This window comes from Lonchura striata, chromosome 4 (genome assembly GCF_050655825.1).
Source record: "Lonchura striata isolate lonStrDom1 chromosome 4, ASM5065582v1, whole genome shotgun sequence".
NCBI lineage: Eukaryota > Metazoa > Chordata > Aves > Passeriformes > Estrildidae > Lonchura > Lonchura striata.
The window spans coordinates 41,949,382-41,974,068 of NC_140706.1; the positions used below are offsets into that span (position 1 = coordinate 41,949,382).

General features: G+C 38.7%; 1 protein-coding gene across 4 annotated transcripts in view; it reads right to left on the reverse strand.

The window, feature by feature from the left end:
- GUCY1A1 (guanylate cyclase 1 soluble subunit alpha 1) overlaps positions 1–19,476 on the reverse strand; it is a 34,656-nt gene extending 15,180 nt beyond the window's left edge. The window contains exon 1 of one of the 4 annotated variants that reach the window (XM_021544763.3): positions 19,330–19,476. The gene's annotated coding sequence lies outside the window, so the exon portion shown is untranslated. The other 3 variants (XM_021544765.4, XM_085578017.1, XM_085578018.1) reach the window with 3 other exon arrangements.
- Positions 19,477–24,687: the final 5,211 nt, after the last annotated feature.

The following is a 24,687-nucleotide window of genomic DNA, read 5'->3' on the forward strand; positions in this document are numbered from 1 at the left end:
TGTAGCAAGTTGAGGATCAATCTTTTCTCTCTGGTAACAAGTGTCAAAGAAGAACCAGCCTCTAGTTTTAACAAGGGAGGTTTAGACCAGATATTAAAAAACATTTATTCAAAGAAAGGGTGCTCAAAAATTGGAACAGGCTGTGCAGAGAAGCAGTCGAATCGTCATCCTTGGAGGTATTTAAAAGATGTGTAGATGTGGCACTTAGGGACACGGTTTAGTGAAGTTGATTTATTTCAGTTAGTCTGAAAAAGGCTCTTTCTTTCATTTTCTATTGACTGTATCTCATTGAATCAGATCCTCTCATCCTCATATAATACTCTTTAAAAATAATCCTCCAGAGTTTTTGGTGACTCTGGAAGCAATTAAGTATTCCCTTTTTCTCTCTGGAGATACAACAACTACTTCTCTCAAAGGCACTCCTGCTTTAATAAGCCTGCGCATTACACCATTTGTTTCTGCCCCTGAGACACCCTAAGGGCATTTGGGGTCACACAGAACTGTATCAGGGTTAAAAATAACTAATTCCCTGATACAGGTTATCAGCTGCTGCTTTTGAAACAGCTGTAATGAACGGCACAGCAGAAGAATGCTGCAAACACAGCACAAATGGCACAGATAAAAGGAGAAATAGGCAGGAGCTACTTTGATTGGAGCTGCTGCTGAAAAATATATTTGGCAGAAAAGCCCCTTTTAAAGGATGTTGTAATACTGGTGGTGTCAGGCCAGGCTCTAGGGCACATCTATCAAAATTACCGTCTTATTTTAAGAATCAATAAACACAACGCTAAGAACAAGAGGCTGAAGAATGTTTACATAACATTTTATATTTCTGATTTCAGTTTTTACAACAAAACTCATTTGTTTCTGCTGCATGGACATCAGCAATACTTCATTTTTTTATTGCTGCATAGCACTGGGTAGCAAGTAAAGCAGTGAAAAATTTAAAGCAAGAACCATACTCTAAATACATAAATATACATAATACATTATATGTGAGCATTGTTATAGATAGATAGATATTTTTATTCAGAAGTCATTACATACCCTATATTACTACAATAAGAAAAGCAGAAAAAAACACATATTTTATGTAGTTCGACTGATGTGTGTACTGAAGTGAAACACACATATATACATGCAAAATTGTCAAACCTAAAAAAAATTATGGCTCTGATGGATCTTACATTTATAGTCACATGCTTTGCTGGATTTGGGGCTTGAATTTCATGATAAATTTTGAATTTATAAAATAACTACTTAATTTCTTAAGTCAAGTATATCAGCAGTTTGAAGGCAAAAAAAAAGACACTGAAATATATTTTTGTAAAAGAATGTAGAATTAAACATTTTAAACATCTCCCGGGGAATGCAACACTGCAAATGCATATGCTGCTATTTTAACAGACTTAAGAAAAAGTTTCTCAGTGAATAATGTAAGAGTGAATTAAAGGCTAAATTAGACAGCAACAAATATGTACTGCAGTTGCACTAACCTAAGAACAACGAAACTGAATACCTTCATCAATTACCAATGAGCTTTCAGTTTCTTTGGATGTTTTTTTCCAGCTGATTAAGTTATTTCTCCATTTTTAGAAAACAATAATCTGGAATTATTTGGGGTTCACTTCCATGCTAGCATATTGTATTTTAACTAAATCACATTTATTGTGATAGGAAAAATATCCAGTCAGGTAGAATCAGTTTAGAAAAGGAAATGATACAGTTGTTTTACACCTGAAGTTTCCAGAAGCTGTCAAGTGGGAAGAAGATGGTCATGGGACAAGAGTTTTTCAGGGGCAAAATGAGCACTAATGTGAAGGTCCCTGAGTTGACAAAGCTGCTGGACATGCAGCTACTGTGTTTGCAGCTTCTTTTAGTGATGCCACCCTGTGTGCTGCAGGACACTGACATTCAGCCTTGTCCTGCCCTGGTGGGGACTGGAATCTTTGCCCTTGATCGGAACATTGCTTTGGGCACCTGCCAGTTGCTATTTATGAACACATCATAATCGATTTGGAAGAACATGAATATCCATGATATTTCTAGCAATAATACTGTTGTACAAAACCAATATCAGACTTTAAAGTCCATATAATGAAGACACAGTCCTTAAAGAAAGTTTTCTGAAGAACCATTTTCTAAGCATCCTGAAATTCTTGTTTTCCCAGAAACAAACTGCATGTCTCTTTGATAAAAGAGATCCCAGTTCAAAACCATTATCAATTTAACAGGTATAACAATTTTCAAGCAGTGGTCAGTTCAAAACTCTTCCTGACCTCTGCAATGACAAAACCCCCTAAATCAAATCTTCAAATAAACAAAGTGGAGAACCTATTTACATGACACTTTAGAGAATTCAAATACTGAAAAAGCCCTCTATGTCTTCTTTAATTAAAACATCAAGTTTGCATCTTGCCCTTAATTTAAGTAATGTTCAGAAATAAAGTCTATTGTATTACAGGAAAATCTGTCTCACTCAAATGGTAATTAGACAGTGGTGTTAAAGGTCTGACAAGAGAAAGATAATGAATCCCCAGTACAGAGATTACAGAAGGAATTTCAGCAGTATGATGGACAACAAAAAGGTATGAGAAAGATAATACCACACATCACAGGTTAACTCAAACATCTGCAGATGTGTTTCAGGAATGAGGAGCACCAGCCCTCCCACTGTTCACCATGTCTTTAGATATTTTATGACCATAAAAAAAAAAAAAAAAAAAAAAATTTTTGTGTTTTTGATTCCTCTCCAAATATGGTTTGAGAGAGCTCATCCCAAGGGAGCAGCAGTGTCTAATGTGAATTCTCCATCTCTGCCATATTAATTGATGTTGTAGTTACCTTGGGAAACAAATTGAAAATTAAAATTAAATAATCTGCTGTGAGATCAAACTACAAGCGACCAATTTATTTAGTGTCTGACTGAGTACAACATGGCACTGTGCCACTCAGAAAAATGAACATGACTTTACATAGTATAGTCATAGCTGCAGAATAACTTAACATGCTCAAAATGCTCTGTACAAATATTTCATTCTAAGATTACATCTATACACGTCTCACAGTCAAAAACGCATTCCTCTATGTTTATTTTTACTATCTGCTTCTGAATATTTCCTTTATTATAACACATCATGCAATGCAGATCAATGAATCAATCATACAGTAAAATCCCTAATATTAACACAGCCATTTATAAAAATGAAGCAATACCACTTGTCAACAGTAGCTAAAGGTAGTTCATAATCTTAATTTATGGATGTGGCACAAAAATTAAAAGCAACATTAAATACTTTTCTCTTATGACAAGCAGAGTCCTTCACTCAGAGTAAGACAGAATATGGTATGATGGTATAAAAAAAATAGTCTGTTTTGCAGCAAGCAAAAGATATCACTGACTGAATCTAACTTTCTCTAGTACAAGAGGGATTGCAGCACTAGCAGGAGTAGTGTGGAAACCTTTGCCTCCACAGAAGCAGCTGTTAACTGCTGCTTTTATGTAAGAAAGGGGTTTGCTATTCCCACTCAGGTCTAATCTCTGTGGGGTTCAGAAATCCTTGCCTTTTGCCCCTTGCCAGTCAGTGACTCTGAAGAGAGCAAGGCAGGAACTGTTCTTTTTATGCATGGGCAAAACACAACCAGTGTCTAGTGGGACAGGTTAGGAACCAGCACCCTCCTTATCAGCAGCAGCTCATTTCTGTTTCAGCTGCTGTGTCTATCAGCTGACAAACACAGCTAAAATAACTAAATATTATAATTTTGCCTTTGTAATATTAAGTACAATATCTGCATATTATTTTTTCTACTTCAAGTGCTGTGGGTAGCAACAAAATCAAAGCCCTGGTAATTGGTCTGTTTCCAAGGATCTTAAAGTTGTTTCTAAAATAATAAGATAACACCTCAAGTCTACATCAATATATAAGCTCATATATTAAGAAGTTAAAGCAAGTATTTGTTAGTCTTATTAAATCCTGTACAAATAAGTTAACCTTTCATTGTTTGCTTCATTTTTAGTTTAAACATGTCCTGGGTACATACCCCTTCAAAGCATTAATTTGTTTGGATATTGCAAAGCCAAGGAGTTGAGGTCTAGAAACCTCTTTATTCACATGACTATTCAATCCTAAATCATTACCACCTTGTGTAGACATGGGCTTCACTTAATTTACAAAGCAGTACTTTTCTTTCCTGAAAGATTCTAGGCTTTTTCACAGTACATATTTCTGCTACCTGAGCAAAGGCAATAGCTGATGAAAAGGTCATTATCTCCTCTACAGATCAGGAAGAGACATGATATGGAACAGTGGACTTCATAAAAATTTACTGGTGCCCAAGAAATTACTAGAATCAGCAAATTCCATTCCAGTTCTCAAAATGAATATGGTTTGCCAGGCATTAACTTTCCTGCTTGTTCAGCCAAAATTTCCACCCTCCTTTCTTTCAAGTCAATTCTCATTCTGATCTGCCTTTACCTCAGAGCCCTTTAAGAGTAGTCTTTTACCATTTTTTCTTCAAAGCACTAAAATTGCCATTGTGTGTTGTGCAAGACCTGTTCTAGTGTTCTCACCCTCTGTTACAGATATTTCTGATACAAGTAGAGACAAAATTTTCTTGTAAGTCACAGCATACCACAGCACACTACAGAACTTAATGAATTAATGGGATTACAGTGATTACCAAACAAAGTAAAAGATAGTAAAGCAACTATGATAAAGTACTACAAATCACACCAATCATTGTTTTAACCCTCCAAACCTTTTAGTAAACCCAAGTTCAGTGTTGTAACTCAACCCACTGACTGTCCTATATGACTATATGACTGCTTAAGGCAAGTTAAAAATCTAGACTTTGCTTAAAAGAAAACTTTCTCCCCACATAGTGTGGAATTTCTTCACCTTTCTACCTTTTTTTCTGTATAAATTGTTTTAAGAAACAGAGAAACACAATCAAGTGTTTCCTCTGTGCTCCAAGTTGAATAGATTTTGATTTGCAACATTAGACAGCTACCAAGCCAGGAAATGAAGAAAATAATTAACTTTGTTTTCTGAGAAAAAAAAACAAATTATCTACTTTTTTATCTTGTCATCTATTATCACCAATTTCACAGAATACATGTCAACTTCAAAACTACTAATATGTCTTATTTTAAGGTCACGAGACGGACATTTCTGCTACTTTAAATATTAGCATTTATGTAATAACACCAAACACTATATCTTAATATTGAAACTGATGTTGTTGAATACAGGGCAAAACCCTAATTTTAAAGTATCACTGAATTTCTTATGTTGGTTTTGTGACTGACTCATTTCCCTGTAATAGTCTGAAGCAAGTCTCTGGATCCAAATATACCCCTGGGAGAAGCCCAGACTCCAGATGTGAAAGTTATATAGCAGCCATATCTCTGGTTTCAATTAAAAGCTCAGGAGGAACCTTAATTACTACACCCATGTTTTGGCATATAGCTAAAGGAAGGACCGATTCCCAAATGCTGCTGATAAAATACATATTTGCCATTTTAAGCATCACATTAAGTACTTTCATAGGGTAAATATTTTCCTATGCTAGGACCAAATAACAGGGAGGCATGCTGAGAAGGCAGCGTGGGAAAAATATTATTTTCCTGTGAGTCAAAACCTCTGTGAAAACACTCCCCAGCAAGCCCAGCAGGCAGGCTCGCAGCACCTCTGCTCCCATCACACGCTCAGGATGCGAAGGCAGCTCTCGGCTGCGGCGCATCCGCAGCCCTGGCCCAGCACGGCTGGAACCCCAGCCGGGCAGCTCCCGAGAGCCACAGCCCCCAGCACTGCTCACGGCCTTTTCCACTGAGGCACAGGTAAAGATACCTCAACAAAAACCAGAAACCTGCTGTATGTAACCATGATGCATTATTCAGGTCTTGAGCTTGCATTTTGGTTTTGCTTTTTTGAGAAATCCTGATACGGAACTGACATAACTGATGAGACCTCGAGTGATCTGGGTGCCCAGATGAGGAAGCAATTTAAGGAGAGGAGCTGCTGCAGTGAGGGCAAGCAATCCAAAGCATCTGGAAATTATTCTCACACTTTCACACCAATAATTCTCACGTTTTTACATATAGCATAACCTACATTTGTAGCCCCTGAAAGCACAATACTTCCATAAAACTTGTAAGAGAAAAGCTATGAAAAATAAATTTATGTCTTCTTTTCAAGAATTAAAACTCATCCTGAGGAAATGCAGTGGTCGTGACAGTCTGCAGGAGTTAAATGTAAAGATCAAAGTGTTGCCCATAGCCAGTGGAATGTAATTAGAATCCACAAAAGGAGAAGCACTGATGGTCTAGAACATAAAGTCATTCTTAATTGTTGTGCTTACTGATTCCTTCCAAATATCTACTTACAGCTCAATCTCTAAATTTAGCAATGCTAAATACTCATTTAGCTTGACCTTTAACTATACATGTCTACAAAATCTGATTTTTGTTTCTTTCATAGATCAAAAATGCTTTTAAGGAGCAAATAAACTAAAAAATACTAGTAATTATTTTGTGATAAAAGTGAAATCTAGTAACCTTTTATCCCATACCATTAGTGAAATCTTTAGCTAGTATTCTCAACTTAGCCAGCATTGCTGCATCTCTTTTTTTAATAAATGAAACAACAAAAGTACTAAATGGTACCATGGACTCCACAGATCTTAGAGAAGTGTCTGAAAATTAGGCCTGTAGACAGAAGTAGGACTGAAATTAGCATATTTCAGTTGTAGAGCTCTCTGACTGGGCATTTGCCACCTGTCACTTCTGTTTACAATATCTACAAAATCATTTTCATGCTGAAAATCACTGACAACTACCTTTCATATTTATTCATACTTAAGCACTCATGCCAACTCCTGTTGAAGTCAACAGCAGGTTTCTGGATATAGCAGGAATAGGATTAATCCTAAAAGGTCTGTCACTCCTGTCACTGAAATACTGATTTGCATGTTTTCTTATTTTTGAACCAAAATATGACCTTGGCTTTTAAATGTTGGGTTTTTGCAGCTAAGTGTGCAGATGCAATAATCACAGAACTGAGGTTATTTGAGATTACAGAAAGGTTAAAACCTATGCATGGGAAGGGAATAACAGGAACTTCTAATTAGTCAAAATGGTTTGTCCTACAGCATTGAGGTTATGTCCTTGTACTTTTTCTGAAAAAACATGCTGATTGAAGACATGTAATCAACCCAAATAGATGGCTGAAGGGATGTTTTCATAGCCATCATACAGATACTGATTCTGCTTTAGGTAGGTCCCTGCAAAAAAAATAGCAGCTCTGAAAAAGCAGAGAAATCAGCTACTTTCCCAATTGTTCTCTTCCATGGTGTTTGCAGAGCAGGACCAAGAGGCACCTTCCTCTGTGATTAAATGTCTACATATGGTTTCTGCTACAAAACATGTTTAAAAATAATTGGAATTGCTGATTTAGCCCATGTGCACTGTAAATTAGCACCTTCCTTTTTTATTTCACTGATTGGCCTGTCATTTTGCACACAATGGTACAGGCACATATAGTTATTCATAGCCTACCTCTTTCAAAATCTGCTCTTCTGAAAAAGATTTGAGTACACAAAAGCACGACATCTTACCTTCAAAAAGATTATCAGCATATCCAGAGAGACTGAATGGTCTAGGAATACATTACAATACCAATTTGAGTATCTTGTTTAGCTACTTTCTAATACTCTTCTGCAAAATACAGCAGATATTAACTTAAAGCAGAGAAAGCTAGGTAAATATATTAATTTATATTGTCCTTAAAAACACCGGCTTCCTTTTTCACTAAAATGATGAAGCTAAGTAAAGATGAGAGCTTTTGTGAAATATTGAGCTTGCACGTGTGGTATTAAGAGAAATTAATGTTGTTAATCACAAAAAATAAGCACTTAATGATTAACAATAGCCTGTTGTTAGTGTACACCACGTGTGTAACAAAACTAAAGATTAAATAAATCCAGAATCAGATTTTGGCTTCCTGTTGAATGTTCAATCTGAGATGCTTGTCATTGTCTCCAGTGCAATTGCTGAAGTTACCACGGCTATTGCTCTTTCAAAGCCTTCCGTTCCATTTATTCAACACTTCTTTTAAGCATGTGAATGAAATCAAATTGCACAGAGTGTTTTTCAGATTACTTTTGCACAGGAAAAGTCAGCACATGTAAATGAGAGCAGCAGGGAGAAGGAATGCAAGATTAACTCAGAGAGAACTGCCATGTTCACCATGTATTCTGTAATATCTTCCCCTTGTCCCTGGTGGCAGCTTGAGGTAAAGAGTGAGGGGAAAATGTGGCCCTATGGAAAAGTAAGCTGAAAATATTTATGGGAGATTCAGTTTTGACATATCTAAATCATAGCAAGGCTATTGATATGTAGAAATCTGAGCTCTTTTATAAAGAAACTTCTCAAGTCATTAAAATGTAGCTTCCTGTTTTAATAATAGACACAGTGAAAATCAGAGAATCATTGTGGTATTGATCATGACACCAAGGAAAAGATTTATAATGCTACATTTCCAAACCCTCACTAGTGATAAACAATAAAAAAAAGGACACATCCTTATAGCTAAAAAATATCAGATAGTAGAAGTCTTGGTCAGTGCTGCTCCTCCAGTTAGAACAGATACATTTAAAAAGAGCTAGCATATTTAAGCTACGCATTATACAGATTCAAGTACATTAGCTGTTGAATTGCAGCCTCTTGTAACAATACCAAAGTTGAATATTCAAACAGAACAAAAATAATAACATCCAGGTTTTTGAAACTCTGTTTCAGTTTTGGATATTTTTGTGCCAAAGGGCTGGTTACAGGCTGGCACAGAAATAGATGCTTAGCTTGCAATGCTTGCAAATTCCCTGAAATTCACTAGTTTTTGTGTCAGGTGTTTCAGATGAACAGAGATTCAACAGATTAAGAAATACTGAAGAATGGAAATCCAAGAAAAGGTTAACAAAGAGCAATTCAGAAACTTTGATCAGATGTATCAATCGCCAGCCTATAATTCAAGGTACAAATTCAGTGTTTAATTATTGATCCAAATTAAATGTATTTTAACCATAATTCTTTTGGTGCTTTTTTGTGACTTTTTGTGCAAGGTCCTCAGGTCTCTCTCTCATTGGGTAAATACAGATATTGTGCATTGCATGAATCACAGGGTAATTTTCCTGGAGTCATTCTAGGCAGGGTACCTAAAATCACCCACATTTATTCACTTCACAGTCTGTATAACTGCACTGGCTACAACAATGTCAACATCACAGTACTCTTACTGAAGTCTGAAAGATCAGAGCTTGTTTCCATTTCTCAGATTTCAGTTTTCCTATTTTTTCTAATTTATTTTGCAGTATGTGCTCTTCTGTATTATGTGAAAGATAAAACAAAGGGAGATATAGACAGAATGAAGGATCAAGAAGAAAAGAACAGAAGAAAACCTGTTCTTCATGTTTGTTCATAAAAGAACATGAAGACCAAAAAATCCCTAAGAAATAAGGAAAACACAGCCAATAGAGCAAAAGTATTTGCGATGGAATGGACATTTTTCTTGCTGTCCATAAAGTGCTTTCTCTCTACTACAAATCCACTGAAGCTTGGTAGGTTTTTATGCAAATAATTTTTCTGTAATCTACCAGTATGGCCTATAGAACCTGTTGACATGCTAATTTCATGGAGCTTTCCAGCATTTCCAGTATTTTAGATTTTAGGAGAATTTTTTTGTTTGCTGTTTCTGTGTTTCAGCCAACTCTCCTGGTTATGTATTACTCTCTCTGATGCACAATTAAGGAAGAACACATGTTTATTACTTTGATTTGGCCATCAAGATTCAATTTCTAGTTTCACTGGTTTGCTGCACTAGCACCTATTGGGGGGCTGGAAATGATATACCTTGTTTTGCAGCACTGTTTAATGAGGCTGCCCTGTGATAATAAAAAGGTAAAAACTTCCTATGTTATCTTCTAGTATTTTGTTTTAAATGGCATTGATTTGGAACATAAAGGTTAGATGTCCATTGTTACTGATTTAAGTTTTCGTTTCATAATTTTACTTTTTTTTTTTTTTTTTAAGGCTATTCCACTTGTCTTTTATAATATATCTGTAAGGAACCTCTTTTCTCTCTCCATCAGGCCTTCTGAAATACCAGTTCATGCTGCACGTGTATCTGAGATCCCAGGACAGAAGCATTACTTACCTGGGTTCCTTCAAGGCTCTGACCTGCATTCCAGTGAGGCAGCATGGAAGTGCATTGGTGCCAGCAATCACCCATAAACACAAGCAGACCTCTCAGAAGGTAAGGAACTATATGGGCATCCAGTTCTTAGTCCAAGGTGTGGCAATTTATGATTCAGTGCTGGGAGGCTTTGGGCTTCAATCCCCAGGCAAAATGAGCACAGAACACAGCTGAGCATCTTGGTCTGAAGGAGCTCCCAAACAGGAGCAACAGCCAAAGAAAAGTAGCAACAGAGTCATCTCAGATTACTTCATTGAGAACCCAACCTAAAATCAAATGTTATTTATAAACATATTGGTCTCAACACTTCAGCTACCCAGAGACCTAAGGCTCACTTGAAGTGCAGGGGCTGTACCAAACCAAAGGTCCTTCAAGTACAATTTCCCAACAAAAAGTTAACAAATAAGTTACAAATTCTGTATGTGCTGATTTTTAAATCTGTAAAATGGAAATCCACCAGTGAGCGCCTGTTTTCTTCCATTATATTAAGAAATTAGGTTCATTTCAAAAATTGAGCTATATAACAGGATGTCTCCAACTTGATGTGTTGCATACTAGTTCTGTGAATAACAGCTCCAAGCAGCAAAGAACACAGTTCAGTTGTTTCAGAGGTGAAAGAGCAGAGCAACTGGCCAGTGAACTGTGGCAGAAAACCTAAAAATGAACCAAAATCAAATTCTGGCCATATCAAATGCATATGTATCCAGAGGAGTATATCAAATAGGTTTGAATGTTATTTGAATATTATCTTGAAGAGATATGCTCCTTTGCTTGGACAGCTAAAATTATTGTTCACTGGACCTTTGAAAAAAGAAATCATGTGACAAATAATGGGTTTCACCTCTGCACTTATTTACGTGCACAGAAAGAGGATACTACATAGCAAGTTCCCCCTTTTCTGAGGGAGTAAAGGCTGAGAAGCCACGAGAATAGCTGGGCTGAGGGAGGGAATGAGATGCACAACTTCCTGGAGAATGCAAACCAGAGACTTAAGTTTAAGGATAAAGAAAGGTAGTATCTCCTTCACAAGGAATTTCCTGCCAAGATGAAGACAACATTTTTTAAGCATTTTGGCATTCTAGAGCATTTTGAAGCACGACAAATCTTGCACAGTGCATTCTCAAGAGGTAAAAATAACACAGGGAGGAAGGCAAGTCTGCTGCACTGTGTATAGTCTTCCTTTATATGGGGTCAGAAATATTTGACATTTCTGCTTACACTTTAGGTGGTGTGGAAAATACAAAACATTTATTTCAAATACTTGTACCTGACAAGCTTTAACAAGACACAAGCACTAACTTTACAAGTATCTTGTGACAATGGAGAAATTAAATTCTCACAGTATCACAAGTGTCTTTGCAGCATATTCATGCTCTAAATCTTTGCTCTGGGTTTTCAACTCTGTTTATAACAGGCATCTAAATCCTACAATGCCCATACTATGTCCAACTGACATTAGGATTGCATTCCTAAGTAATGCAGCTTCTTTGCTAAAAGACAGAGTGCCAAACCTAAGTTTAAAGATCAGAATGCACTTATTAATATTTTACTAAAGATCACAAGTGGTTTCCATTACTCTATGGTAACAGTTGGGAAAGAAAACTCTTGAGAATTTGTCATATAAACCCATACAACTGCCTATTTTGGCATATTTATTCCAGCATTACAATATAACTTACAACAGTGGCAATATAATCGGGTTTTTTTTAACACATTAGCCCCATTAGATGCTTTTCTGCTACTACCACTCTCTTATTTCAGTTTATCATCTTATTTTTCCATATACCAATTTACTGCTAACAAAATTTTGCCACAATACAGGCAGGAATAGATATTCTGTTTCAGTTTTGCTACGGGTAAATCATAACCCTGTATCCTATCAGCAGTCCTTGCTTTCCACTGTTTCAAACCCTCTTTGAAAAGATACTTTTTCCTTTTAATTACCCTCTATTGTTTGAACCCATTTTTGCTTAGAACTTACTATGACTTAGAAGTGCAAATAATTTTCAAAGACAAACTCAAAGGAAGATATCATGAAACCACACTTCATATATCAAGCAACCATTAAAGCCAGTTTTTACTGACATTTCTAAGTGCCAGTCCCTAATCTGCTACGAGAATAGTCATTGACATGATGCCCACCCACCTCTATCTCATGCATGGTATAGCTGCACACTTTAAACTGTGACTAGCCGTGACTCTCTTGATTCTAAAATTTACTATTATCATGGTCAATGACTTTTTCCACATACAGTTGACAGACAATCATGCTGCCTCTCCCACAGATCTGGAGCATGTGACATACAGGGCTAAGTGTGAACTTGATCGAAGCTGATATACTAATTTTCAGATCAGCAGCAGATTTTCAGTGTCACAGTACAAATGTGGTCTCTGCCTCGTGAGCACATCAAAAGGTTTTGCAAACTGTGCTTAACTTGAGATAAAGACCGGTCTCCTCTGTGTTATTTCATTGCCACCACACAACCAGATGTTTTTGTCTGCAAAGAGAAATATTTCATTACCTTCCAACATTCATGAAGGTCTCACTGCTTAGTCAGCAAGATCACTTCTTGTGAAAATTCTTGCAGAACTTTTGTTTACACTTAAATACTGGTATTAAACCTTCTGTGAGGTCATCCTTGGGCAGGTTGCTTAGCACAGAAATAGTGCCACTGATACTCTGCATTCTGCTCTCTCTCTCTTGCTGTTGGTAGGCCTATACCTTGCTTATTTTAACCCAGAAGGCTCCAATTAAGAGCAGGGCCATACAGAAATATACAGCAAAAGATGATGTCTGACATGAAGGGTTTGCCCTCTGAACAGCTAAGACAGAAAAATGGGATATGAAAGGAGCATAACAATGCCTCCTTTATACGTGGGGAAATAAGGCATGCTGGAGATCATAAAAGACAGCAGCCGAGCTAGGAAATGAATCCAGATGTCTTAGCAAAAGTTAAAGAGATTGCACAAGTTTGTTGGGCAGTTTAGTAGATATGACTGATTTACAAAAGTCATGTTTGACCTTATAAAAATTGGCAGCCAGATTCTAAAAGCAACAATGGGATGAAAACACTTTACACCATAAAATTCTAATAGATTTTGCAGACAGGATTCATAATAGGATGCAGATGCCAAATATACAAGCAGAACAAGGAAGGTAGCCTCACACTAAATCTTCATGGCTAACACACAGCAGGTTTAACATCATTCTGTTACTTCTGAAGGGTTCATAATTCCTTAAAGGAAATGCATTTCCCTTTGGCTGGTTTTTAATATCATGCAACTTGTTTGGGAACTTTAACTGTATCAAAATAAGCATTTAATTCAATATATAATTAATTATAATTATTTGTCACAATTTTTGAGAAAAAAAAATCAGTTCCTCATTGACCAAAAGGCTTGCCAAGTTACTTAAGCCACAAGACTCTCTCCCTACATACCATTCTTCCCATGGGGAAATTCTAAAATCCTACCACTAAATATGCCTTGTGAATTCTATGGACTAATGGCTCCATTTTCACTAAAATTTCAGAAATTTACCTGTCTGCCAAAGATTTTTCTCATCATGAAGGCAAATGGTTTTGCACTTCCAGCTTGCCAGTGCAGAGACAAGAGACAGCTATGAACACAATTTTGGCAAAAACAACAAAAAAGGAGATTTAAAGTTAGATTGATACATGCTTTCTCTGAAGACATGGAAATTTTGCCATTTTTAGCAGTTCTATTTAAAACAGGAACTGCAATGAGTATTTTAGGGTCCTGGATGCCAGCAGTCAGGGCTAGGGAGAAAAAGAGCTATTTGTGTAAGCAGACGCCCCTCCCTATTAACCAGAAGGCAGCACCTGAGTATATTGTCTTGTGTTTTCAAATCATAGAAATCATTATCAGCAAACATAAAATCCCAAATTTTCCTCAGTAACAAAACAGAAATACTGCTGGGGTGTGCCTCTGTATTCAGGCTTTTACTAATGCTCTTTTGTGTGTGAAGAGTTTCTGTGTTTGCCGAGTAGGGCAATCAGCTTTCCCTGAACAATTTTTGCCAGCCTGCAGCTGTATCAAGTGCCAAGTGAAATGCAAGGTTAGAATGAAATTAAACACACATTTACTTTGGTCAGCATTAGAAAGGCAGTCATCACTGCACAACACACTTCTGTCTAATATACTGTTGAGAAACTTGTTTCTGTGCCCCTATTTATTAGAAGTGGAGAGTTGAGCAGCAGGTACTGTACACAGAAACCACAAGTTTTACTGCACTCTCTTGAATCAGTGACACTCAAGAATTCCACCATGAGGATTCCCCAAAATATATTTTACCCAAAAGCATGATGTAATTTTGTTCTGAACAACTCAGAACTGGGCTGAGGAACAGATTCACTTCATAAATGTATGTTTCTTTCAATTTCCATATGTGAAGGGGAACATAATCAAAGAATTTTAGCATGCAACCTTCTAACAATAAATTTTAACTTTATTCACAGGGAGGAAATTGGATGACTTGCACGGGATATTCCCTGCAGCTCTCTAATACAAATAGCTGTCCAAGGGCTAGATTCCACGATGCTTGATAACATCTTTGGAAGCGGTTGCAGTCTCCTCCAAAATGACACACATGTCCTGTTTCTAGATTACAACTACACATTAAAGCTTTCTTCCTGAGCCACTGCACGGCTGACCTATTTTCTATATGGACTTAGCTGAGACAATCAATGGGCATAGCCATGCGTGAAGTGCAAGGCATAGCCAAACCATCCCAAGGGAGGGTTCCAGACAGCTCCAGGGCCTCTGTTCACAGGCAGATACATAGGAAGTAGCGACAGGGGCTCTCATGAAAGAAATACTCTCTCAAAAATAACACAAAGTCACAGTTTGGTTATCATCTCCCTCCTTGAAAGGAATTATCCTCCTGGGGTTGACTTGCACAAGGGGGTTCATTTGAATACTTCTGCTAGCAGGGCACCATTGCCTTGGAACAGCTACTTCGAGTGTGAATAGTGAATATGCAAGAGGAAAATCAATTCACAAATTGACTTTAAGTAATACAAAGGAACTAATTTAAAGAGTCAGAGCAGTAAAATCAAGAATAATGTGTACCACAATGCTGCCAAGTTCAAGTAGCTGGAGAGTGCTTAAACGTAGCAGTAAAGGTCTGAACCATGGAAGGGGGCATTTGAATCAAATGAGAATGCCTGTTAAATACAATTAATGCCAACTAAATCTGAAAGCAGCAGTATTCTTAGCAAGGTCATCTATTCCACTTAACAAAACTATCATATAATAGGAAACATGAATGAGAAACCAGTGGAAGGCAGTATCACAGAATATAATGTTCTGATAGGGTAGGATTCTCCTAAAGACTGAAGGCCTGTGGAGGTCCTGAAGCTCACAGAGGTGCCTGGGGTCTGAATCAATGAACAGGACATGGTGAAGCCTCTCTGAGGTGAAGTAATCTGTAGGGATCGTATTTGCTCTGTCTTAGGTCATGAAGCAGCAGAACAGTGAAATGTGCACTCCTACAGAAAGGGAGTAGATGTCAGCTTGCTCTTGACACCACATCTACAAAAATAAATATCCTGTGTGGTGAGCCACTTCCTAGAACTGACCTACAACTGCCATCACCTGATTAGGACAACCAAAAAAATGGGAGAACAGCATATCACTAAATGAGCTGCAGTCAGTATTTATGGCACAAGTAAAGGGCTTAACTATAAATATTTACATGGCTTTTTCAGTTGTCTCAAAGCATGTGAATCTATAAACAAAAACCTTATAGAAAATCTGCTTTATCTAGCAAATTTTGCTGCCTTTATTAGTAAAAATTAATTTGTTGTTTATACCATAGCTAGAAGCCATAATCAATTTAAGCACATGCTTAAATCCTATTGTAATTTTAAAATTAAATAGATTTAATTTAATGAACAGCCTAAATAAATAGACTGTTCATTCTGCCCTGAACAGTGTTCCTTTGTTGAATGAAAACCCATGCCTTGAACTGACTTAAAAATATAACATGTTTAATGATAAACTTGAATCTCTACTTGTCATACAACTATTCATGGAAGACACACTGAATATACATCATACATGCAATATACAAACATCATACAGCTTCATCTCAAATGGTGAAAACATGCTAGAAAGAATATTCAAAGTAATGTCAAATATGAGATTTGACCCCAATTTAATTTCAAATGCTAAAAATCTTAATTGCAATGGCAAACATCTACACAAATGCAGTAAATTTTAAAACATGTAGACAATAAAGATCTTTAAAAAGTAAATAGGACAAAAAGTGCAAGGAATCAACAAAGAAACTCTAATGGCAGCCCTCCAATGGCCCAAATTTTATTTGTTAATAAAATGTGCAATCTGAAATGTAATGATTTCTAAATAACATTACAACAAAATACTTTAAACCACACCCTATATTTTCCAATACTTTTTTAAAAATAAGGGGTTTTTTACCTATACAGAACTTTTCTTAAATTATTAAGCTTTTATAAAAAAATTTAAAACCTGTTGCTACTCTACAAAGTAGATACGAAATACAGCCAGTACCTCCTTACACATATTTCCTTGCAGATAATTTAGAATAATCTATCATATGCTTGCTTAGATTACTGAGGTGCTTGGGTTTTAGTTTTTGGGGTTTTTTTTTAAAGTACAATACTACAGGATTTTTTGTTAACAACTCATTTCAGTTAAAAGGAAAATAGCTGTGTTTGCTACAAATTTTATCTTTGCTTCTTGGATTACTTATTTTGAATCTTGGTATTATTTTTTTTTAGAATTTTAAACAGATGGCATTCATATTCGTAACAGCACTGATATTTTATCATTTATGGCATGACATAACCAGGTTTTGACTGCTACTGATATTTGGCATACTAGATTTTATTATCAACTCTTACTTATGTTTTGATTTCACTGTGGAATCTGTTTTGAAACAAACTGTCATAGAGTAAGGACAGATTTTTTTTAAAGAAAGCATTAATCCCAATAAGACAAATATACTCAACTTGAGTACTTACTTTTATGGACCTTGACTTCTCATTTTGTGTTTTATTAAAAAATTTGATTCATTTAAGTAAGTACTCAGCAAGTGAACCAGTGGAAGAGAAGACATCAAGACCTTGGTGCGACATTTTATTGGTGTCAAAAAAGGTGAAAAAAACCACCAGTAGAACTAAATTCCTTACCTTGTCCTCCAATGTTTGCCTCATGATCTTGCATTGTCATGACTCATGATAGCTGCAAGGTACATATTTCCCCAGAAAAAGGAAGTACAAGCAGGAATTCTGAATATGTGCTTTCCTTCTCTCTCCTTCCATACTTTTCCTGCCTGCTTTGGATAAGTATGATTTCAGCAAATGCTTTTTATTTTTTTTTTTCACTGCTACAGTACTCCTCGTACTTCCTTACAATCACCTGGTTCATTTAAGGTTCTTGCTACTGGCAAAGCAAAGAGAACAGTCATCAGAACGTATGGCCATATGTAACACCCCAGAGCAACACAATCCAAGCAAGAAACTTCTCTACAATTCTCTTCTCTCCAAAGAGAACATTTGTAACACATTTGCATACATTCTCTGGATGCCTGAATTGCTTATCTTCTCTGGTTAATTATGTAAAATGGTCTGTTACAGGAATCTCTTCCCAGTACAGGCTGTCACCACCTTTTGTTCCTGACCCTAGAAAAGTAGTAGACCCATTTATATGATTTAAAGTATATGTTTCCTTACGACTGCTTTTTGTAGTTTGGAAACATATAATCTTAATTCTAACTACAAGAAAAGGGAGTGGCTCTACTGGGAGTTTTGTCTTAGGAAAAATTCTAAGATTAGACCACTTCCAAATAAGTAAAACACCTTGTTCTATTCATACAAATATAATTAAATTCTTACATTTATTATGAAAATATTCCTCTATTACATTATTCTGTATTCTCTGACTTAATAATGGAAAATCCAAGTGAATAAAAATTTTGGTTTTCCTACTAGTATTCCAAATAGCAAATGTCTGACCATCTCTTTAGACCAACCCACATGCAGCGCAGTGTAACCTGTAGTCCAGTGGAAGTGAAAAGCCCAAATACAGCATTACTGACACACTGCATCCTTGCTTATGACTTCTTCCCTGTTAAATCATGCTTCGAACTTAGAAAGCCATCTTACTACATCCCCAGAATAAGTGATCAGCTCTGAAAAAAAAGCCATTTTAGAATCAGCATTAGATCAAGCTTCACATATAAGATGTTTAAAAGATGTATAAAAGCACTCCTTTATATATGAGAGAAAAAAGTTTTCAAGTGCCTGATGACTATAGATAGTGATGGTTTTATAAAGGGAATACTAAATGTAAGCTAGTAATGCCCAGTAAGCTTTAGCCATAGAAACAAACCTATTCACTCAGAAAAGGGATTACAAGCCTGAAGTCTTGAAATGAAAAGAAGAGGGAGAAAATTGACTGAAAAACTGCTAATCGTCACAAATGCAACACAGTTTGGGGGTTCATTTATTCTTCCTAGGAAAAAGAAATAATTGGAATAGCAGATGCAGAGATGAAGTTATTGTTAGAGCAGCAAGTATGTGCTGAAATATGACGTTGATGTCTAATTCATGAGGTGGAATGGCAGAAATTGCTCTGAAAACCGGGTAAGAAACCTTACCTAAGCATAACGCAGTAACACCAGCCTGAATGGCTTTGATTAGCTTGACGAGCATCAGCAATTCGCGAATTCTTAGAAAGCCTCACAACGCACAAAGGCCGCCGGAGCAGCGCTCGTGGCTGGAGCCCTCGGCGGGCTCCAAGAGCGCTGCCAGCCCCGGACCGGTCCCGTTTCGCTCACGCCCATGTCTGGCTCGGGGCTCGGCGCGCACGGGAAAGCTCGGGGCGCTCACGGGAAAGGCTTGCCTTGCCCCCGCCCGCCGCCGGGGCTCAGCGCCGGTCCCGCCCGGCCGGAGGGACCCCAGCCCCGGCCGCGCCCCGCCGTGCGCCCGGCGCCCGTGCCAGCGCTGTCCAGGGTCCCCCCGCCCCTCCCGCGCCCCGGCGCCGCTCGCTGCCCGCCTCGCCCCTCGCCACTCACCATGGCGCGGGTGCCCGCGGCCGCAGCCCCGCCGAGGGGCTCAGGGCAGGCGCCGCCGCTCCCCGGCGCCGCCAAGGTGTATTTGGGGAGCGGGCGCGGCCGGCGGCCCCGGGCGGGAGGGGCCTCCCCGCGGGCCCAATCAGGGCGGCGGCGGGGCGGGGGCGGCGGCCGGGGGCGGCGCGATGGCTGTGCCGAGCCGCGCCGAGCCGCGCCGGTCCTGTGCCAGTCCTGCCAGTCGTGCCGGCCGCCGCCGGCGCGGAGCGGAGCGGCCCCTGCGCGGGGATGGCCGGAGGCGCGGGGCGCCGCGGGCTGCGAGCGGGGCGCGGGTTCCCTGCTGCCCCCCGCCGCCCCCCGCCGCCCCCCGCCGCTCCCCGCCGCTCCCCATTGCCCCCCGCCGCTCCCCGCCGCTCCCCGCCGCCCCCCGCCGCCCCCCGCCGCTCCCCGCCGCCCCCCGCCGCCCTCCGCCGCCCTCCGCCGCCCCCCGCCCCGCCAGTGCCCGCTCGCCCTGCGGGCTTGGGCTTCGAGAGATGCCAGTCTGCGCAGCCGGGAGCTTCTGCCTGCGGCTCCGGCGAGTAGCGCCTGTGTCATGGGGGCAAGCCGCTGTGCTTACTGGCGTCTTTTCCACACCAGAATCCTTCCACATACCCTTCTGTTCGGAAACGTGTGCTGCCATGTTTGTTTTATTCGCATTTTCTCTACCACGGCTTATATTTACTTGTTGCGAATGATATTCCGTGCAATATGTGATGCTTACCTTTTTTACTATTGCCTTGGAGTGCTACTATTTAAGCTCATACCTAAGCAATGAAAGAAGGGAAACGCCTTTCCAGATAGGCACAGAAAAAAGAATCGTTTACACAACATCAGCATATCAGATGGCCAACTTCAATTTAGAGAACAAATTCATAAAACACTCCTTGAAGAGCGTTGCCCAGGTCTGAAATTGTGCTCTTCATTCTTGTATGCCACAAGAATGATAAGTCAACAAATTTTAAATCTTTGCCAAGGCATTTTCATGATATTTTCACTGCATGGAACCAATGGATAGTTTTTGGAAGCCTAGGAGGATAATTGTGTTGGGCTTGGACAATTAACAGTGACCAAGTTCACAGTAGGAACAGTTGCCTTATAAAGTCACATGGAAGCAAACAGAAAATTTCACCAGGAAAAACAGCTGTCATAAGCTGAAGGATAAGTTTGGAGGAGCACCATACCTACACAGCAAGAGAAAAGGGGTATTATTTCTTGTCACTCACTGACTATTGCACCTTAATAAGATTGTGTGGAAGCAAGTGTCAAAATCAACTGAAATAAAAGTATCACATCTCCAAGTGGTTTTGAACAAACCAACTTTATGCAAGAGAGGTTATCAAACTTAAGGTGTGAATGTTTTGTTGCCTCCCTGACTGTCAGAACTGAAAGATGGTTTAATAAATATATCTGCTTCACACCATGCTTCCTGCCTGCCATGTTAAAAGAAATCTGTCAGCTAAAGAAGTGATTAATTCCTTCAGCCACCAGTTAGTCAACAGAAAATAATCTGCCAAAGCCCAATTTGTTGCCATTTCTGAAGTCATTGACAAGCAATATGAAACTTGAGTGATAAATAGCATAGGACATTGTGTACCTCATAAAACTACTGTATTAATAGATAATGCATTGATGCAGTGTCTTGCCTTCAAAAACAAAAATTAGTCTCAAGGCAAGGGCCTGCTAATGTTTGCCCTCATTTGCAAACTACTCTAACTGGCTTTTCAGTCTCACTTTTCTTGCCTCGGGGAACCAGACATTTCTGGAAAAAAAAAATTACAAACATCTCTGAGCAACTGATAGAAGTGAATTCCATTATCAGGTTTCTATACCAAAAGGAGTAAGAGCTTCTGTTGCAAAGAATTCCTATTCCAGGATGTGCCATGCAGATTTAGATATGATGATCACTGCAGTGTAAACCGGCTGTGACCAGAGTGACAAACGCTGGACAAGAACAGCGAATGTGGACATTTGGTGAGGAGCTGAATCATCAGCACACAAAGATCTCCCATAGTTCTTGGAAAGCCACTGTTCATCCCTGTCACTTGTTATGTGTGTACTAGCACCGAATAAACAAAGAACATGCTTAGGAATAGGATCTTTGCAATGTGTATTTGAAAGAAGCGAAGAGTATTTCAAATTATATTAATTGAAGTATTAATACAAGGCAGTATTCATTTTACTGTAGTCATTGGAAAGTTAGTTCTTCAAACAAAATTCAATGAAAAAAATTCCTTCCATAAGATTCATAAGATCCTACAAATAGCAAAAAAGATATCACATTTTATTTAAGGAACACTTATGTCACACTTAAAAATGGCATAATTTTCTTAATTTTCTTCCATAAAATAAAGTGTGTTTTTTTTGACCAATAAGATGGAAATATTGTATTATATGAAATAGTGCTAAGATATATGTATAATGAAATATAAAGGCATCATAATTCAGAGTATAATTAACACTCCTAAACTGCCATTTACTGACATCTGCTGTATTTAATTCAAGTTCTCAAATCAGATGTCTTCAAAGAAGCACCTCTCAAATGTATCATCTCCCCCATGGCAACTGAAATTTCTGAAAATACAGAAAGCTGCAGCCCAGAGCTGTGGTGCTGAGCAGCTCATGGCTCAGCCTGGATGGCTTCAGGCACCAGCACCGTGGGACTGGAGATGCTGGCAGATAACAGAATGGCAGAAAGATGAGGCTGGAAGTTACCTCTGGACTTGAACTAATCCAGCCCTGCTGCTCACAGCAGGGTGAAGTAGAACTCATTGTTCAGCATGGTGTTCAGCCAAATTTCTAGTGTCTTCAAGGACGAAGACTCCACAACATCTTTAAACATCACATTGCAGTGTTTGACAACCTTCACAGCAAAAAAAAAGGTTATTTTCCTATATTTAAAAGGAATTTCCTGTATTTCAATTTGTGAAATATACATCTTCCTGTCTTTACACAGGATGCCACTGGGAAGAGTCCAGCTCCCTATTCTTTTCTCTTTCATTAGATATTTATACCTGTGGATATGATCTCCAAGAGCCTCCCTTTCCTTAGTCTGAACAGTCACAGCTGTCTCCTCCTCTCCTTGTACATCAGATGCTGCTGTCCCTTAACCATTTTAGCAGCCCTTTGCTGCACTTGCTACAGTAAGTCCATGCCTCTCCCTCGTCCTGAGGAGCCCAGGCTTAGACCCAGAAATTCAGATTCTTCACCAGTGCTGAGTAGAGGGGAAGCATTACCTTCTGCCTCCTGCTGGCTGTGCTCTCCCTAATGCAGGCAATGTAATGTTTATGGCAGCCTAAAATGATTCCTATTTGCATTTACCACTGACACTAGAAATAGCACTGCTGCAAATGTGCGGTGCTCCAGGTAGAAGTCAGTTTGGCTGTAGTGCTCATTTGTGTTTTCGCTTGCGAGGTCAATCTGGTCAGTCAGAGTCCTCATGGATTCCCTGGCTCAGTTCACATCTAATTGGTGAATTACTGAACCAATAACAAAGGGATCATGTGGCTGTGCTGTGCATCTTTTTTCAAGGCATGGAAATGTTTGGCTTTGTAAATTTGATTTTTTTTTCATGCTTCTTGTTTGTAATTGCAATTTCTACCCCACTGTGTAATGATGCATTTTCAAGATTACCATGTAATGGCATTCGTTAAGAGTCTCCCATGAGAAACACATTACCTTTCCACTCCAGTGCAGAGGAGATGCGCACAATATATAAAGGTGACATGGCACTAGTAATCCATGGCACTAGTAATCAAATTGGGATTTACACAACAGGAAATGAGAATTAAGCTTGACAATGGATGAAAATTTCAAAAACTTCAAAAACACTGTATCATTTACTGTGCCTTTTTAAGAGCCTTTTAAGATCAATCTAGATGCCAAAAGGCGTAATGCCAGATGAAGAGTTAATTTAATCTTGTGCTATCTAAAAACATCTGAACTGAGATTAATTGTGGGGTTTTGATACCTCTGCCACCTGGTTAGTATTCTTTTATTGATACATCTGTTCTTGCCATAGGAAGCTGAAAACACTGTGGAAGACATATTACCACTGGTGTGTCTAAAGGCATCTTACCAAATTACATCAAATTCAGAAGAGGTTTCAGTGATTTTTCCACATCTAACTCAGTATGGCCCTTTCTGGACAATGTTAAATCCTCACCATTAGAAATCACTCTTACTTAAGGGTCATAAATTCCTTCTTTGGGAACATGTCTCATGCTGTTTGAAAATATATCAAAAGGGTACCAATAGTAGATGTTTTGCCTTCAGTCTTTTTCACTGAAAGACTCCCTTTTCAAGTACTACCTGTCATTTTCTCACAGTTATTCAGCCACGATCAGTCAGATCTGAGTATTTATCAGGATTAATGTCTGCATTTTCAACAAAGAAAGTTTTGCAGTTTCAAGTCTGCCTTGAAGAAGAGTTTTTTCAATGAATTAATAAAAGCACAGGTTCCTTCTTCTTTCATGGACTTCATACACCTCCAAGCAAGCTGTCCTGGAACACAAACTTTTAGAGTATCAAAAGGATTTTTGTTTCTGTTGCAAGTTTTCTGGGTAAACTGCTGTTTCCTGGAGGGCAGATAAGATTTGCTATGTGTGTTCTAACAATCTGTCTGTATCTTGTGTACAGAAATACAATTTTGTGAAGTTCTCACGGTAAATTACCATGGAGGGTCACAGGAATGTTACAAAAGTTGTAACAGCAGTGAAAGATAAATAGGATTCTTGGTTTTCACTTTCATTGGAAGACAGAGGCAGTCAGACTTCCTGTGGAAACATCTTCCAGCTGGATTTGCTTTCTTGCCCAACATTCTTATTTTTAGTTGAAGGATGAGTGTAATGCTTGTTTGTACTGATCGAGTATTAATACCTCTTTTTAGGCAAGGAAGCAGTGATGTTTGGCCAGATGATAAAATTATTTCATTTATGAAGTCATATTTAGGAAACTATCAATTTTAAATACAAGTTCCATCTTGGGCAATTGAAAAAAATCTTTGCATCCTCCTCTAACTTAAATTGTTATGGCATCCTTCCTGTCCTCAGTGAGTTGTTATGAAATCTTTGTCATGTGTTTTACTAAACATTGACTATGCTTAAGATGTTTGATCCTGAATAACTTTTCGGATCCCTCTGCAGGTGCATGACCTGGCAGCACCCTGACTTTGTCATGGATGAGCTCTGCAAATGGATTCTTTCCCACAGTGGCTTGATGTCCATTAAAGGAAGCCTAGGCAGGCAGGCAGGCTGGCAGCAGGAAAGCAGCTGCAGAGTGCTTCGAAAGGGAGCACGAAGCTCAGAGAATTAGGAGTGCAGGGAGCAA